Here is an 18,477-nt window from a genome sequence, read left to right on the forward strand (position 1 = left end):
ACAGGCCCTAGAGGAATTCATAGTTGGGTGGGCTGCTACTGGGAATCTTCTTATTCCAGGTATCTCAGTGTGAGAGGATGATAAACATTTGCTTCCAGCCAGGCAGATCTGTTGTTGCACCACTGGCTCCAGGTGGCCCCTTTCCAGTCCCAGTGCTGTAGCCCAGTTCCTGCACAGGGTGGGGGATAGGGGTGGGCTGTCTTGGACCTTACCCATGCCTCAACTCCCAGGATTTCTGCCTCCAGGATTGAGGCCTACAAAGCCTTAGGCTGTTGGTCCTATCCAGAAGACATGTGGAGATGCAAGGTGGGACACGTGTAGGGTGTCTGTTCATAGGAAGGCCACACATTTTGTGCCTCTTGTCACAACAAACCCAGATTCCTCTTGGGTGTGTTATAAACAGAGGAGCCATTTCTTCAGGCTCCCTGCTCTGAGCACACCCCATGCTCCCATCATATTTTATTTTATTTTATTTTATTTTATTTTTTTTTAAATTTTATTTTATTTATTTTAATTTATTTTTATTTATTTATGATAGTCACAGAGAGAGAGAGAGAGAGGCAGAGACACAGGCGGAGGAAGAAGCAGGCTCCATGCACTGGGAGCCTGATGTGGGATTCGATCCCGGGTCTCCAGGATCGCGCCCTGGGCCAAAGGCAGGCGCCAAACCGCTGCGCCACCCAGGGATCCCTCCCATCATATTTTAAACACAAGCTTTGCCCTCCAGTGGGCCACAGTCCCCACTATTTCTTATTTTATTATATCTACCCATTTCCCTCATTTCTATTACTTGCCTGGTTCATGTAGGCATTTGAGATTAAGAACTCTGGCTTGGGGACACCTGGGTGGCTCAGCGGTTGAGCCTTTGACTCAGGGCATGATCCCGTGGTCCTGGGATGGAGTCTCACATCAGGCTCCCTGTATGGAGTCTGCTTCTCCCTCTGCCTCGTGTCTCTGCCCCCCGCCCTCTCTCTGTCTGTCTTAAATAAATAAATAAATAAATAAATAAATAAATAAATAAATCTATCCTTAAAAATCCTTAAAAAAAGATCTCTGGCTTATAGTTGATCTAGGAGTCTAAGATACACACATCACATCCCCACGTACATCCTCACTCAAAGTTACTGCAGTAAATAGCATGCATAACAATTTCCATTAGGTGGTATGATATCTACTGGTGCTTTAAGATTAAAATCTAGATCTTCTGGAGTTCTGGGATCGAGTCCCACATCGAGCTCCCTGTGAGGAGCCTGCTTCTCCCTCTGCCTATGTCTCTGCCTCTGTCTGTGTCTCTCACGATAAATAAATAACATCTTTAAAAATAAAATAAAATAAAATCCAGATCTTCTAATGCCTAATCTAGTGCATTAGTAATTAGTGCACCTGTGCATCCATCCGTCCATTAATGAAGTCAACAATTTTATTGAGTATCTATTATATGCTACGCAGTTTTCTATTTTCTGGAGATTAAAAAAATTATTTAGAAAGAAAAAATGAAGAGTAAGAGGTGGGCAGAGTGCTTAGCATTGGCAAAATTGGTGAACTTCAAAATAATTCCCAGGGAAATTTGGAAACCTAGCCTCCTCTAAAATTTATAAAAGATCTGCATACCAAGGGCAGCCCCAGTGGCGCAGCTGTTTAGCGCCGCCTGCAGCCCAGGCCGTGATCCTGGAGACCCGGGATCGAGTCCCCCACATCAGGCTCTCTGTGTGGTGCCTGCTTCTCCCTCTGCCTGTGTCTCTGCCTCACTCTCTCTGTCTGTCTCTATGAATAAATAAAATAAAATCTTTAAAAAATAAAAAAATAAAAAAAATAAACCTTAAAAAAAAAAAAGATCTGCATACCAAGAAAATGTAACTCTCTTTCTCTCTCTAATCAAACAGATGGACTGTGCAAAATTTAGTTTCATTCCTCCACAATACCAAAGCATATAAATAAGAGATAAGCTCTCTTTTGGAATTTTGTACAGAGTTTTTAAGCCTTGTAGCTTCTGGCCAATGGGCTTTACCACATACTCTGCCATATACATTCTTTCATGTCAGGATTGAAGTAATAGTTGGCTGCTGCTACATTTTTTTTGCCCTTATGTTAGCAGTGAAACTCGAAACACCTTCTTACACAGGCTTGCTGTCATTGCCAAGATGTTGTGCAAACCTTATTACATAAAATATTTTGAAAGAAAAATCTGCTCTGATGCGTTGGCTTTGATTTGCATATTCAGCCTCACTCTTTGCCTTCCATTCAGCCCATGGAGAACCTGGCCTAATAGAAATCAATCTCTTTCTATTTCAACACTCATTGTCTCCTAAGAGCTTTTGAAGACACAAGCTTAGGATGGCACATCCTAAGCCTGTAGATGAAAGAAAGTGTGTGTGTGTGTGTGTGTGTGTGTGTGTGTGATTGCAAATGAATTAGGTCATTTCTATCAATGCAGTCTTTTACATGACAGAAAACCCAATTTTCTAGAGAAACTAGAGTTAAAGGCTGATTTGGCAGCTAATAATAGCCATATGATTGGTTAAAATCATGAACTTTAATGATCTTTCATTTTATGTGTGTGTGTATTTTCTCTTTCTACCAATAAAATTACAGTATTTGATGCTAACCTACAAAATAGGCTTCTGATCCTATTCTCCTGGATTGATATAAATTTGCATTTAATATGCACTTACAGTTTTTCACATTTGTGTGTGTGTGTGTGTGTGTGTGTATGTATGAGAGTTTAAAGTCCTGTTATAGTATTAGTAGTTAAGCCACTGAGTTAGAGTAGTATGCCAGTGCTGAGATATGGTTAAAGCTTCTTGATCCTTCTTTTAATCCAGCACGGGATGGCCAGGCCAATGAAAGCATATCTGTATTCTTCTAATAAAGTTCTGCCAATAATTAAGCTATGTCTTTAGAATTACTACCTTCACTCTACCTGATTCAGTTATTCAACAAATATTTGTTGAGCATCTACTATGCATTATGCATTCTTCTAGGCCTTGGGGATCAGAGTCCATGCAACCTATTGAAAAACCCTGCAGCTTGTCTGTACTTTGAAGTTTTCTATCTGGGATACTTACAGAAAATCTATCTTCCAGAATGGTCTCAAGGATGTTAGAAAATCATTGGTACATCATATATGTGATCACCAAACCTGTTTGCCAAAGACAAACATGCTCATGAGTAAATGGCAGTATGTAAGGTTGATTCACATTCACAGGAAGCTGGAAGCGTGTTTTAATGCATGGAAAACATGGTAAAGGAATGTGTTCCCAAATTTGTTATTTGTTGGCTTAGTATCTTATTCATGGATTTGTATGGGAAGCACTAACTCAGGAAGGAGGTAAACTATGTCTATAAGATCTGATAGAAAATTAAGGAGACACTTGAAATCTTGTAAATGGGCACCCTTTTCTTTAGGGGGCAAATTACTTCTTCCTGTTATTAACTCTATTTCTCTTAAAGCCAGGTTGAAGTCCTTTTGAAAAAATGTCCAAATTCTACAATTAGAAATAAATTCCACTATTCTAGCCCTAGGAGCTCATTCACCAAAGCCTCTTCTTTAAAATTCAGGGATAAAAATTTAAAGAGACTATATTAAAAAAGTCTTGAGGGGCACCTAGTGGCTTAGTGGTTGAGCATCTGCCTTTGGCTCAGGCTGTGATCCGAGTCCTGGGATTGAGTCCCACATCAAGCTCCTTGCAGGCAGCCTGCTTCTCCCTCTGCCTATGTCTTTCTCTCTGTGTGTCTCTTATGAATAAATAAATAAAATAAATAAAATCTTAAAAAAAAAAGTCTTGTAACTCTTAGTACTAAACATCAGAGGACAGGCCGGGCCACTGGGTCTTACTTTGCTAAAATGTCTATATATGCTACGTCACACTTATATGTAAGAGATCTTTTAAAAAGATGTTAACTAATAAAAATGCTGTGATTACTTCTTTCTTTCATTTAGTGGAATGCAAAGGCTCTATCAAGCAGGATTGATTTCAGCAAAAGGTAGAATAGGGTCCAATTAGACATGTCCTAAATCATCAAAGAAAAATATCCCTGGTTTCATTGAAGTATGTTGAAATATTAAGATTCATTGATGTTAGCCATTTTTACTGTTAAAATAGTTTTGTGGACTGGAAGTGTGACATAGTTTCACAAAGCAAGCAAAGTTATTAGGGGAGTATTGTTCTCTTAATATTAAAAAAAATAACACTCTTAAAAATATTTGTCTTCTTTTGGGCATCTGGGTAAAATAGCTCTCTGTTTTTCTTACTTTTGGAAGGGGGATATATAATGATCTTTTTCCCCTACAAAAAATGAAGTAATGTATGCTACTTGGGATCCATGAGAGAATTTTGGCGTGGGATGACTGCCCTTTCTTTTTCTTGGCTTCCAGAGCTAGGCATCTGCAATTTGCAAAACAAATTCAAGATAAAGTACCCAGCTGGGCAAGTTTGTACAGCAGATCTCATAAACTGGTTTGCTATTCAATCAATCTTTCTCCCTCCCCCCTGAGTTCTCTCTTTCCCTCTTCTTTCCCTGTCTCAATGAACTAACTGCTCAATTGTTCCTCTAGGCTATTCATCTTCTGAACTGTCTACTTATGAAGCCATTTATCTATCTCTGTGCCTGAGAAACAAGTTGCCTTAACTGCTGCAGAGTCCCCGCAAGCTGGCAGCCCCACTAAGTTATTCATTTGGGGCACAAACAGTGAGGTGGCTGTGTGTGGCTAAAATAATTGAACAGTTCTTGTTTGACACAGCAGTAATGATAAGGATGACAACAACAACAAAACAATTTCCAGGAAACTGTCCAGGAAATAACTTTCAAACTGAAAGTTTGAAGACTCCTGTCCTCAGGCTGCCTGTCTTCCATTTCTTTTCTTCTTTTTTATGTTGAAAGATTTTAATCATGAGAGAGAGAGTGAGAGCAAGAGCGAGAGAGAGGGAGGGAGAGAGAGAGAAAGAGGCAGAGACACAGGCAGAGGGAGAAGCAGGCTCCATGCAGGGAGCCTGACGTGGGACTCAATCCCGGGATTCCAGGATCATGCCCTGGGCCGACGGCAGACGCTTAACCGCTGAGCCACCCAGGGATCCCCCCACCGTCTTCCATTTCAAGGGCCGGTAAACTGTGGCACGACTAGACAAACCCAGGTTGTCACCTTTTTTGGTAAACACAGTTCTACTGAACACAGCCGTGCACATGCATTCACACGACCACAAAAGAGTGAAGAGCTTTGAAGGAGACCTTGTAGCTCACAGAGCCTAAAATATTTACTATCTGGCCCTTAATGGAAAAAGTTTTCTGACCCTTGCTCTATTTGGCTGTGCCGGCCATGGAATACTGATACAAAATTGATAAAATGCCTTAAAAAAAGTAGCCAGCAGTCCTCAGAAGGGACTGGTAAGTGGGGAATGAGAAATAGCTATCACAAGATCTGTTTACACCCACCCTCCATGCCAGCACCATTACAAACTGTGTGAACTGAAAAGCAACAGATCTTTCACCTGACTTCATCTCTACAGATGAAGACACTGCCCAGAAAGGTTAGCAAAAATGACCTGCACGAGGTCAGAGACCTAACTAAAAGATGAAGAACACATAATCCAAGTCCAGGAAAACATCTTGAGAGATCCATGGAAGAAAATCTATGTGCTTAAGAGGACTGTAGCTTGTCTGATGGAACTAGCTTGTTGGGGGTAAGGGGTGGGGTGGGCAAAATGTGGAAAGGTGTTGTATGCAAACACAGAACTTTGGATTCAGATTAGTATTGTCCTTTGTCCTTTGCAATTATGAAGAGTATGCTTTTTCTTTCCATTTAATAGAGCATTTTTCTTTGCATGCTCAGAACCTTTTCCTTTCCCCTGCAGGGAGATCCTGATCATGTATTTATAATCTGCTTGATTCAAATGATTAGGATGAATTTTGTGGTCACTGTAGAATTCATCCTTCAGATGTTACCTAATTTTCAAGTCACCAGGACACTGTATCTATTCTTAGCCTCTGGGGTGGACACTTATTATGGGTTGGCACAGAAGACCAGTTCCATGAGCGAGGCAGCGGCATTTAGGTGGGAGAGTGGCCAGGAACAAAACGTCAGTGGGTCAGGGTGGAGTGGGAAGAGTTTGGTAACTCAGGGGAAGGAATGAGAAGTTTTTCTTAAAAGAGAAACTCTTCAACTTTAGAAGGGCTCTTTGTGGCAGACCTGAAGTTTCTGCTCTGTAAGTTAGCTTTTAGCTTTCCGTCCCTAGAGCAGTGGTTACCAACTTTTCTTTGGATAACACTGCTTTTTGAGGGTTTCACAAAGCTATGGACTCTCACAAGCATACATATAACTAACAATTTTGTCTACATTTTCAGGGAGTTTACAAATTTTCTAAACATCCACAGACCATCCATTGACCTCAGGTTGAGAACTCCATCTCCTACCGCTCCAATGTTCATGTTTATGAAAGTAATGAAATGATTTTCCACTTGGGTACGTCCTCTATACTGCACTCCCAGCTTAAAACTATCCATGGCTCCTCTTGGCCTTTGGAATTAAGTCCTAGCTCCTGAAAATGTTGTGTAAGGCCCTCTGTGATCTAGCCTCTGTACTTTTCTCCAGTTTCACCTCTCAACACATACTTTCGTCGCTCTATCCTAGCGTGATACTAACCTACTCGTAATTCTTCAAACTCACAGAGCTTCTTCTCCTCTCCACATTTTTGCATTTGCTCATAATATCTCTGCCTGGAGCCATCTTCCCTGCTCCTTCCTACCTAGGAATTACTTATTCTTTCTAGGCTCAGTTCAAATGTCATTTTTCGTGAAATCTTCTCTGGCCTCCCAGCTTTGTTCAGTGGCCCTCTTCTGTGCTTCCATTAACAGTTGGTATTGGCTCATTAGAGATCATTTTTTACTCTGTACCACAACTCTTGTTTGCTTATATCTTCCTCCCATTAGAAGGGCTTGGAAGGCTGGGATGTTCATCTTGTTTTTCCCAGTATACGGCAAACCCTCCATACATGCCTTTTTTCTCTTTTTTAATAACTAAATACATAGGTAAATGAAGAAGCCATGTAAAGTAGAAAAAGGGGTCAGAACTTTCTGCTGTCAGGCACATGGGATCAAAATGCTAGCTCTTTTCAAAGGCAAAATGTAATGTAGGACAGAGAGGCAAAGGTTTAGCAACACTGTTAAATCCAGTGTTGGTTTTGTGAGTGTACCACTTTAGAATGGCCCAGAGCATAAAGGATGTTTAAGAAAGAAAAAGAGTTAGTGTTGAGTGATGGTGGAGAACATGATGATGATGATGATGATGGGTAGTAGATACGTTGGAAGCAGAAAGAAGGCACATCACTGAAATACTATGTCTACCAATAGTTATCATTTTTTTTTTTAGTTATCATTTTTTGAAAGCTATATACCAGGCCCTGTGTTGAGGGCTTGACACATATTATCTCATTTAATCTCCTCAATAATTGTTTTAATTATGATTCCCATTTTAAGATGAGGAGCTAGGTTAAGAAATTTGTCTTTTTTGGGACACCTGGGTGGCTCAGTGGTTGAGTGTCTGCCTTTGGCTCAGGTCCTGATCCCGGGTCCTGGGATCGAGTTCAACATCGGGCTCCCTGCAGGGAGCCTGCTTCTCCTTCTGTCTATGTCTCTGCCTCTTTCTCTGTGTCTCTCATGAATAAATAAATAAAATCTTAAAAAAGAAAGAAATTTGTCTTTTTTTAAACATATGCCCTTAAAATGCAAAGAACATTAAAGGCTTACTAAGACAAGGTAATTGGCAAAATATTTTTAAAATATCCCTCTGTTCTAAGAGCAATTTGAGTGGGTAGGCAACAATAGTGAAAAGTGGTTTCTGGTGTCAGGCAGAATGGCTTCAAAACCCAGCTCTGCTTTTTTCCAACTTGAATGAGGATAATAATATTTTCCTCAATATTACCTCAACAAATGGGATAAAGTAAGTGAAATGCTTAGTACAGTAGTATCCGTATGCAAGAGTCGAAATAAATGTTACTATCTCCTCTTACACAAATCTGATATTTACTGAATATTAAATACACACACACATTAAGGTACTGGACTAAACAAAATGTAATTTCTGATCATCAGATAGTGAGGACAGCATGCTGCTTGTAATAATACCAGCAATAAACCAGCAAGCAATAATTATCCAGAGATGTACTCAGTCACTTGAGCTTCCCAGTAGCTAAGCATTTCACCACTGCCTCCACCAATTAAAACAAGATTAGGAAATTGTGTTTAGGGGTAATTTTATCTTTTGTTCAGCTTATTTTATAACTCTTGTTGATATTAATCCCTTCCTCTTCTCCCTTTGGTATAATGTGTAACTATATTAGGCTTCTAACTCCTCTGTACAAAAACATTCATTTCAAAGGGACATACAGGAGGAGCTGGTTTTATATCCTAAAATTGTGCTTTTCCTATAGAAGTATTTGGGAAGTATTTGGGAAGATTAACACCTTCCCAAATGGTTTGGGATTAGATAAATATCAACATTTTCTGTTCTCATCAAAAGTGAAGGCAATCCAGTAACAAGTAGTAACGGAGGAGGAAGAAGGGGTAAATGACACCACAGTTCAGAAAGGAAGGAAATACTGTTTAAAGGGCTGGTTCTTAAATCAAAATGATGTTCAAATTATACACAAAGTAAATCTGAAATATTTATTTATTATTTTTATTTTTAATTTATTTTATTATTTTTTAAGGATTTTATTTATTTATTCATGAGAGACACACACAGAGATAGAGAGAGAGAGGACAGACACACACAGAGGGAGAAGCAGGCTCCAAGTAGGGAGCCCGACATAGGATTCGATCCCTAGTCTCCAGGATCATGCCCTGGGCTGAAGGCGGCACTAAACTGCTGAGCCACCTGGGCTTCCCTGTTTATTATTTTTAAAGATTTTATTTATCTATTCATGAGAGACACACACAGAGAGGCAGAGATACAGGCAGAGGGAGAAGCAGGCTCCCGGCAGAGATCCGGATGTAGGACTCTATCCCAGGACCCCGGGATCATGCCCTGAGTCAAAGGCAAATGCTCAACCACTGAGCCACCTCAGTCCCCCTAAATCTGGAAATTTTAAAAATTGATTTCCATAGGTGCCGTCTAGTACTTGGGAAGGAACATAAGATTTTTCCTTTGAAAATAATTTCTAAAAATAACAGAATTTTGACTCTAGAATTTCATTTTAATGAAAATTTTATAGACTACCCTTAGCTTCTTATCTCTTTAAGATAGAGAAGTGAGAAATCTAAGAAAATTCTCACATGTCTCTTGTGGTATCATATACAAAATACTATAATAATGAAAAATGTAACCTTTGTAGTCAAAATTCCTAGTTTAAAATTTTCCTCCATGACCTACTAATTGTTCTTGGGCAAGTTATAAAAGTCTCTATGTCTCACTTTCTTCTCTCAAGGGGCAAATGATACTGTGTTCCTCATATAATTGCTGTATGACTTGAACACAATTAAGTAGGTAAAATATGCGGTGGTATTTGGCTCATAGGAGGTAAGCAAGAAAAGCTAGCATTTATTTTAAACTATGGTTTTCTTTGACAAGTTTTCCTTATTTTTCTTACACACACTGACATTATTTCATTAATTCTTGTAGGAATCTGGTTCATGTGACCTGTGAACCTTAATAATTTTATAGTCTTCTCTTTTAACCTTCCTAGGCCTTATTTTCTTCAATGTTAAGATATGGAAGTTAGATTATAATCTCTAAATTTCTTCTTAGTGCTAGAATTGTTGAAATTCCATTTTTATTGAATCAATCTAACAATAAATACCATTGTAATGAAATAATTCAATTTCTCTTTTTCATTGAGTCTACAATGCAACTTAAGAATACGACATGCAGTGGTTTTGCCACCATAATATACAAATACTCCATTGATCTGGTTGGGGGTGAGGAGCAGGAAATCACACTGGTTATTTTCTTCTGAAATGACTGAGGTAAAAAAAAAAAAAAAGAAAAGAAAAGAAAAGAAAAGAAAAGAAAAGAAAAGAAAAGAAAAGAAAAATGAGGCTTGGGGATGGGAATGTTGAGAAAATTCAAACTTCATTCTGGATTTGTTCATGTACTTCAGTATGGAAGGCACTTTTCTGATCTGACTCTGTAAAAAGTCTGTTTTTTTTCCTGATTCTGTAAAAAAAAAACAAAACAAATCTACAAAACATTTTGCTAGAGGTAATTTCTATGCTTTTTTTTTTTTCTCAAGATTTTAGTTACTCACCAAAGACACACAGAGAGAAGCAGAGACAGGGGCAGAGGGAGAAGCAGGGTCCCTGCAGGGACCCCGATGTGGGACTCCATCCTGGGACCCCAGGATCACAACCTGGGCTGAAGGCAGATGCTCAACCACTGAGCCAGGCAGGTGCCCCTATTTTTATGCTTTGAATATCCATTCTATTCTAAAATATACAAAATATATTAACCTACAAAGTAGCCCACATATTCTGACACATTCCTCTTAAGACAAATGAGAGAATACTTCGGTGATTGCAGGTTATCTAGTAAACATAGAAATCTGGATGCACTGACACAATATACTGACTGTGGCCAATATCTTCAAATGTGTCCATCTACTCTAATGCAACATGATTAGCTATTTTTGAATGTATTATTATCATGACCACAAAGGACATTTACAAAGGAGCCATCTGTTCTCTGTTAAATGTAGCCCTGACGTCTCCCTTGGATTAGCAAAGGAAGCCACTAAATACTTCAGTGGGACTTCAAAAAAACTGAGTTCTCCCTAAGAATCACTAGGGGATGAACTTCAAAAGATTAGAGGTTTCATTTGGATCAAGTCCCAGAAAATCAGGTTATTTACCAAATCTTATTTATGCAAACTATACAAACACATTTTGATCTGCGGAGTACCAAAATAATGTTTTAGAAAAATGATAACCTTAAGTGAAAAGTCCACTGTGGAAAAGAAAGAGGAAGGTCAACTTTCTTTGGTTTGATTATCTGTCTACATTATCAAATCAGCTGTACAACTATTACCAGATTTGCTGTCACTTTATGGTTATAAATACAGAAAGAAGCTACCTAAAAATTTTATTGATTATGTTGAGTAAAAAGATTAGGGATGTCTTAAACACACACACACACACACACACACACACACACACACAGTATTTTAGCTTCTCCATGTCTGTTTGGATTACAAGATGGTGGAGACTACTAGAATATTTTTAGATATCGACAATTTATGACATTTTGTCATCTACAAGGATTTCTATTATAACTTTGGGTTCATAAGCTCTTTATATCAATTCATCTGAATAGAGAATTCAGAATAAGACAGATCTATCTTGGCACTGTCCAACATAGGTGGCTGGTATTGCTCGAGTGCTAATCACATTTTGTATTTATCTTCTTTACAGAATATATTAGTCATTTATTTACATGTATCTTTTCTCTTACTACATTATTATTACTCCAAGAACATGGACTTTCATATTCATCTATGCATGTCTACTACCACACATAAGACTAACATAAAATAGAACCTGGAATATATCTGTTGTTACATAAATAATAAGCAATTGCTTGAAAATCAGATAAACTTCATCTATAACATGATTTGCAATTATGTAGGTTTTATTAAAAAGGAGCATATATATATCAAAAGTTCTCAATGAAATAACAAGAATCAATGTCAAATATCATATAAAATGCCTCACCTGAGAATATTTATTATTATTTGTCAATTCAAGACTCTATACATGTCTTTTTGCTTCTAATTAAGACCTTGAACTTAAATTTAGAACATACAGAGTTTTATGAACTTTTAAAGTTTTTTTTTTCTCAGCAATTCGGGTAGGTTGATTGTATTGGATTCTGTTACTTGTAACTGGAAACAGTTCCCTGATTTGAACATAGCTGTCCAGTGATTTTTCAATTGGGTAAACATTTGTGGCTTATGTTCCTAAGACTGATCAGGAGAGAATGCATGAGGGGAGACCGATACATTGTACAGTTACCAGTGTTTACATTGTTTTGTGTTTTCCAGATCCATGTGGTACTTCTTAAAAGGATATACATCTGGGACTGCAAAAGCTCTTCAGCTGCTGGCAGCATCCGAATAACAGTTCATTTAGTATATATCTGAGCATTTCTGAATATTTAAATCAAAACTGTGACTAAATTTGAGCCAGTTGGATTCCTTTCATAATTTAAAAATATTATCTAGCCATCCACATAAGAAAAAAAAGCCCACAAAAATAATTTGTAAAATTTCCAGCCTGTTCATAAACTTAAGAGAATGTGGGCCAAGTCACAATACTGGATATGGTGGAGACTTAAAACCAGACAACTATCTTCTTTGCGTACAGTATTACCAAATAATTGGCTTGAAAATGTTACCTAACTAAACAAATTAACTGAATCAAGCAGTTGTTTTTGGTAAGACACAGCCTGATTATCTTTTCTAGGCACCTGATTTACCTGATAGACTTTTAGTTGAAGTTCACCATATTTATTTAATCCTTGCCAGGTCTTTTTTTTTTTTTTTAACTTGAGAGAGAGAATGAGTGCAAGGGAGCACAAGCAGGGGGAAAGGCAGAGGGAGAGGGAGAAGCAGACTCTCCACTGAGCAGGAAGCCCCACATGGGGCTTGATCCCAGGACCCTGAGATCATGACCTGAGCCAAAGGCAGATGCTTAACTGACTGAGCCACCCAAGAAACCCCAATCTTTGCTGGCTCTTAATTTCAGTTTTCTCCCTACAGACATAGCAGTATTGATACCACTTAAAATCTAGTATCATTTTTCAAAGTTGCGTTTTTCAAGGTATTGGACAAGCATTAGTATTCCACTTTAGAAAGGCGATTAAATTAATCAGTATTTTGAGGGTTAATTAAGCTAAAATACTTTGAACTCTTTAGAAGCAAAATAACACAGTTAGATATAATGTTAATGCACACCTGACCAGCTATAGAAACCATATAAAGGGAGGGCAATTCAGTTGCTTTAAAACAAATACATATCCCACTTAATGCTGAAGATGGCCTTCTTCATGTACAGCAGTTCTTCTAACCCCTAGTCCTAAAACTTTTCGTTTCTAAATTAAATCTGAATATTTTTCTCACACATTTTTTTTACTCTACCTGAATCTTTTTTTTTTTTTTTTTTTTTTTGGCAGCTGGGTTCCTGGTTTTCTTCCAGGTAATACAGCATTCATCCATATACCCTACTATATAGCTTTCCATACCAAGAAGATATTAATCTTTGGATCTTATTGGCTCTTTGTTTATAAAAGCAAGTGAGATGATCACTGCTTTTGGGAGGAAAAGCAACAAATTTAGATAATATAGCTTATTTTAGTGAGTTGATCATATTTATTACTTAGAAAGATCAAAGAGAGGCTGTTGGTATGTGGTGAATAACTTAGTCGAGTAAATATCAATGGAACCAGCTTGTGTACTTACTATTACACTGGGTCTTTAGAGAGTGGGAAAAAAACAGGGGCATTGATATATGATCCCTTCATTTCTTAGGGAAGCCATGAAAAGTGTGGTAATTTACCTGTAAGCATCTATTATAGTAAAAGAAGGCTGCAGTGTTTCTATTTAAATGCAAATAATAATTCACATTGTTGTAGAGAGAGTGATTTATGTCCATGTGACCTTCCCCCCAGGATTTTAGGTTAGCCACTAGACATCCAAGGATGTCTGTTCAAGACTCTCCTTCATAAAATGGTCAAGTATTCCTTAATGTTTCTATCTACGGTCAAGGATAAAAAAACAATCAAGCCTACCAGGATTTATAAAGCATGGCTCAGTGAAGGATATTCCTTAGAGGGCTGCAGCTCCATGAGCTGAATCGGGAACAGCTTGTAGCATTGGGGATGATCTACTTACTGCACACTGTGTCTTAAGTGACCGAGCCAGTTATAATTATTGGTATCATTGTAAACTTTCTGATTTCTGTCTTAATTTAGGGTATTCCTTCATTGTAACCTCAGCAGATAAATACTGTGATCAGAGAACACTTCCATTCTATATCTTTATTATTTTTTTAAAGATTTTATTTATTGGAAAGAGAGAGTGAGAGAGCAAGAGACAGCACAAGCAGGAGGAGGGGCAGAAAGGGAGAAGCAGGCTCCCCACTGAGCAGGGAGCCCCACGTGGGGTTTGATCCCAGGACCCTGGGATCATGACCTGAGCTGAAGGCAGATGCTTAATTGCTTGAACCACCCAGGTGCCACTCATTCTGTATCTCTTTTTTAAAAAGATTTTATTTATTTATTCATGACACACACACACACACACACACACACAGGCAGAGACACAGGCAGAGGGAGGAGCAGGCTCTGTGCAGGGAGGGAGCCCGATGTGGGACTCGATCCCGGGTCTCCAGGATCACGCCCCAGGCCGAAGGCAGGTGCTAAACCACTGAGCCACCCGGGCTGCCCTCATTCTGTATCTTTAATCACATGTAGATACATATATAATAAATGCAGAGGCGACACTATGAAAACTGGTGTTTCTAGGTTATATACTGTGACTGTTTTGCCAAGGAAACTGGATTTCTATTCTGAGATTTCAGTAAAAACTGGTTTTCCTGTTTGGGAGAATTTAGAGCAAATCTACTGAGAGATGCCAGGGTGGGCCAAAAGGGCTTTCCCAGGCCCCTACCTACCTTTATATGCGGGGGACACTCTGGAGAAGCAGTTTCCTGGGTTTTACAGAATCATTTCTGGTGCAGAGGAACACTCAGTTATCTGCAGACTATGAAGGAACACAGGAGGCTAGAGGGCCCCTATTTTAGATTGCTAGAGGTCCAGCAGCCCCTACTCAACTTCTCTGATCATACTGTGGGTGAGTTTGGAGGAACGGGAAAAAAAGGGAGCAAAAAGAAGGACCTATAATATTTTGAACAAGTGGTTATTATATAAGATGGAAATCAGGAGAGAAGTTGCTGTGTGCAGACATTAAACAACCATCACAGTCTTTATTTGTTAAGAAAAAAATAGTTTTGGCCGGGGGGCGGGGGTAGTAGGTATAATCTGTTGGTATCACCAACAGTTTTAGTTATTCCATATTTTTTAGCATTTCCACAGAAGGATATATTTTAGAAGTAATTTCATGATAATGATGCAGTAACGTTTGTAAGACTTAGAGGTTTTAAAGGTCATATGAACCAAGAAGAATCATTTCTTACATTTAAAAATAGTATTTTTTTCTCCTTTAAAATGTTCCATTGATCTTTTTATAGAAGTAAAATTAAGATTCAAAAGCAGTTACACAAAAGTCCATAAGCCTGCAGCTAGTCAATGACAGAACAGTGGGATTTTTTTCTTAGCCTTTAGAAAAATGCCAACACACACTTCAGCCTCTCACATGGTTTGGTGGTTAAGGATTCAGTTTGCAAAACACAATCCAGTATTTTATTTATAGAAGGCAAAAGAATGGGTAACATGACTTTAAATTTTGCTTTCCGAGTATCTGTGTTTGTCAGAAAAAAGAGGTGTCCGTGTGTATGTGCGTGTGGGTGGCTGGGGGAGTCTGTCTGTCAGCACTTCCATAAAATCCACTTCTCTCGATTTCTTTTATTGTTAAACTGTCTCAAAATTATTTTGCTAAAATCTCATACGCCAGAAGTCAGCCGAGCCAAACTCTTGGATATCTGTTCTCTGTTTTCAGGCTGGAGTAACATTCGGTAAACAGAATATCCAGAGCCTCTTCTTCAAGCACCACTAGCAGGCACTGTGAGAGCATTTTCATTCCAGTTTGTTCGACTTGGGCAAACCGGGAACAGAGGCTTACATCAACGGAGGATCAGTGAACACAATCTCATAGCAACAGACACCAAAACAGTCCCTCATTACAAGCCTTGTCGGACAATCAAGTCTTTAACGAGAACAAAGGTTGACAGTGATTAATCATTAAGCAGTTCCTTGTTCCTTGATGCACGTGTTCTCAGCAGCCTCCTGCAGAGGCAGTCTGGCATATTTCCTGTCCCTGTGCTCCACTGTGCCATGTCTGAAGGGACACCCAGGCAGACTTCTCACTATTTTAATTTCAAATGCTACAAACATCTACAGAGTTTCTATGCGCACGTGTCTTGACTTTTATTCTGAGCCTGGCAGACTCTGAATGGATATAGGGAGTGAGAACATAATAAGCCGTTAACTCCGCATCTGCTTACTAGATTATGTTCAAAGACCGTATAAGAAATTGATTAAACACTGTTTTCTAGAATAAACCTTTGGAATCTGTTTGTTTCCTTAAGCAATGCAAGATGTTGATATAATTTAGTTGTGCAGTGTACATAAGATACCTTCACTACTGTTTCTACGTAAAAATAGCTTCTCTGCTGACAAAGCTCCATGCTTAAAAAGCAATACAAATATTTTCAGAAATCCTCTCTCAAATAACTATAATTCTGTTTCATGAAGCAACAGATTTGTAATGTTAACTGACATTGTCATCATTTTATTTAATGCTCTCTGTTGTGTGTTTTTAATTAGTTGACTAGGTACTGTTTATCCATCTTAGCTGGTCATTTGATGGTATATATAGTCATCTTAATAGACTGACTTGAAGGTTCTGTTTTTTTCTCTTTTGACTGGTAAATAACACTGATGATAACTATGTTACCTATGAACTAGGAGATCAGGCAAAGAGGAAAGGGTCACCATGAAACACAGGTTTCTAGGAGGTGAGGTGCAAGCGTTAGTGGACATGACATCAACAAAACTACCAAGGGAAGTCAGTTATGTTAACAACAGATATATTGTTTTTCAATAATAAAGATCACTTCTAACAACAACAATGGCCAAAATGGGAAGAATCCTATGGATTCTTTAGAAACCTATCAGTTTCTCTTTCCAAACCAGTCACAATCAACTAATGGCAGGTCTTCAGTTATTTAAGAAGATTTCAATTAAAAAAAAGAAGAAGAAGATTTCAATTTGTATGTCTACAATATAAAAGCTAAAGCATGAAATCCAACCACAAATATGAAATATGTTCTTCTCCCAGGGTGTTTAGCATTTTAGTGTACATTTGTAATTTTTTAAAAACTAAATTATATTCACTAAGGAAGGGAAAATGACAATGACATTTCATAAACAAAAAGATCACCTTATTACTGGTAGCTAAGCTCTTCACTCAAATGTATGGGATGGGGATGACATAATGGTTGTTGACTCACATTAAGATCAAAGCAGCCGGTTAGGAAGTCCCATTCAGAAAATGAACATCTTTTAACTGGAGCCTTCTGGGATCAACATTTAAAACTAACAACAGTGAACTCTGAACTGTGAAGGATTTGGAGATGGTCTTACACTACATTCTTATAAACCAACCAGTTGAGGGCTTTAATTCAATACAACTTGTAATAATCTACTCTGACTGGTTTTGTATTTCTCTGGAGTTAGGGTACATTGTTTTCACCTCACACAAATTACTTTTAAAACACAATATTTGGCTTCAACTGGTCTCCTCATCCTCAGTCTTATTCCCATCAGAAGCTAAGCTTGTAACCTTTGGGGGGCTTATGTAAAAACCTTAGGGCAAATACCTAAATCAATGACAAATTAAGGGACTCTAAAACTGTGCGTGGGTGGCAATTTCTAAATCATGGGCATGCAAATTTCAAAGAAATTCCAATATATGTTTATTTGAGTCATCATCATCGGTAACATAATAGGCATCATGTATTGGGAACTCACTATGCATCAGTCACTGTGTTGGACACTATGCACCATCATCTTTCATAACTGTAACAACCTTCTAGGATAGCCCTATTAGTACTCCCATTCTTTTTTTTTTTTTTAATTTTCATTTATTTATGATAGTCACAGAGAGAGAGAGAGAGAGAGAGAGGCAGAGACACAGGCAGAGGGAGAAGCAGGCTCCATGCACCGGGAGCCCGACGTGGGATTCGATCCCGGGTCTCCAGGATCGCGCCCTGGGCCAAAGGCAGGCGCTAAACCGCTGTGCCACCCAGGGATCCCAGTACTCCCATTCTTAAAAAGATTTTATTTATTTGTTTGAGAAAGAGAGAGAGAGAGCGAAAGAGGGGGGGAGAGAGAGAGAGATTGGGAAAGAGAGCACGAGGGGTAGAGGGAGAGGGAGAAGCAGACTCCCCACTGAGCTGGGAACCCAACACAGGGGCTCAATCCCAGGACCCTGAGATCATGACATGAGCCGAAGGCAGATGCTTAACAGACAGAGCCACCCAGGTGCCTTACTATTCCCATTTTACAGACAAGAGAACTAATAGAAATGTTAATAATTCCTTGAGATAGTAAGCAATGGAGCCAAAATTTTAACTCAGGCACCCTGACTTCAGAGCCCCACTATAATATTAATATAATAAATAAAACAAAACTAACTCAGCCAGAGTCTTTATTATAAAACAGTGGTAGGCATATACTACAAGCACATACTATGGAAATAGGAAGCAGTGCATTGAGTATACAATTTGGATATAAGGGGCCTGTATTTGATATTG

The 18,477-nt window shown here is 38.6% G+C and overlaps 1 protein-coding gene and 1 non-coding gene across 3 annotated transcripts in view; both read right to left on the minus strand.

Moving 5' to 3' along the window:
* Positions 1-18,477, minus strand: part of MAML2 (mastermind like transcriptional coactivator 2) — a 345,410-nt gene that overhangs the window by 19,163 nt on the left and 307,770 nt on the right. The gene's annotated exons all lie outside the window — the stretch shown is intronic.
* LOC121476692 lies at positions 314-443 on the minus strand. Its single transcript, XR_005983988.1, has one exon. It is a non-coding gene; the product is annotated as a small nucleolar RNA SNORA11 (small nucleolar RNA).

Source organism: Vulpes lagopus, chromosome 15, assembly GCF_018345385.1.
Source record: "Vulpes lagopus strain Blue_001 chromosome 15, ASM1834538v1, whole genome shotgun sequence".
Classification (NCBI taxonomy): domain Eukaryota; kingdom Metazoa; phylum Chordata; class Mammalia; order Carnivora; family Canidae; genus Vulpes; species Vulpes lagopus.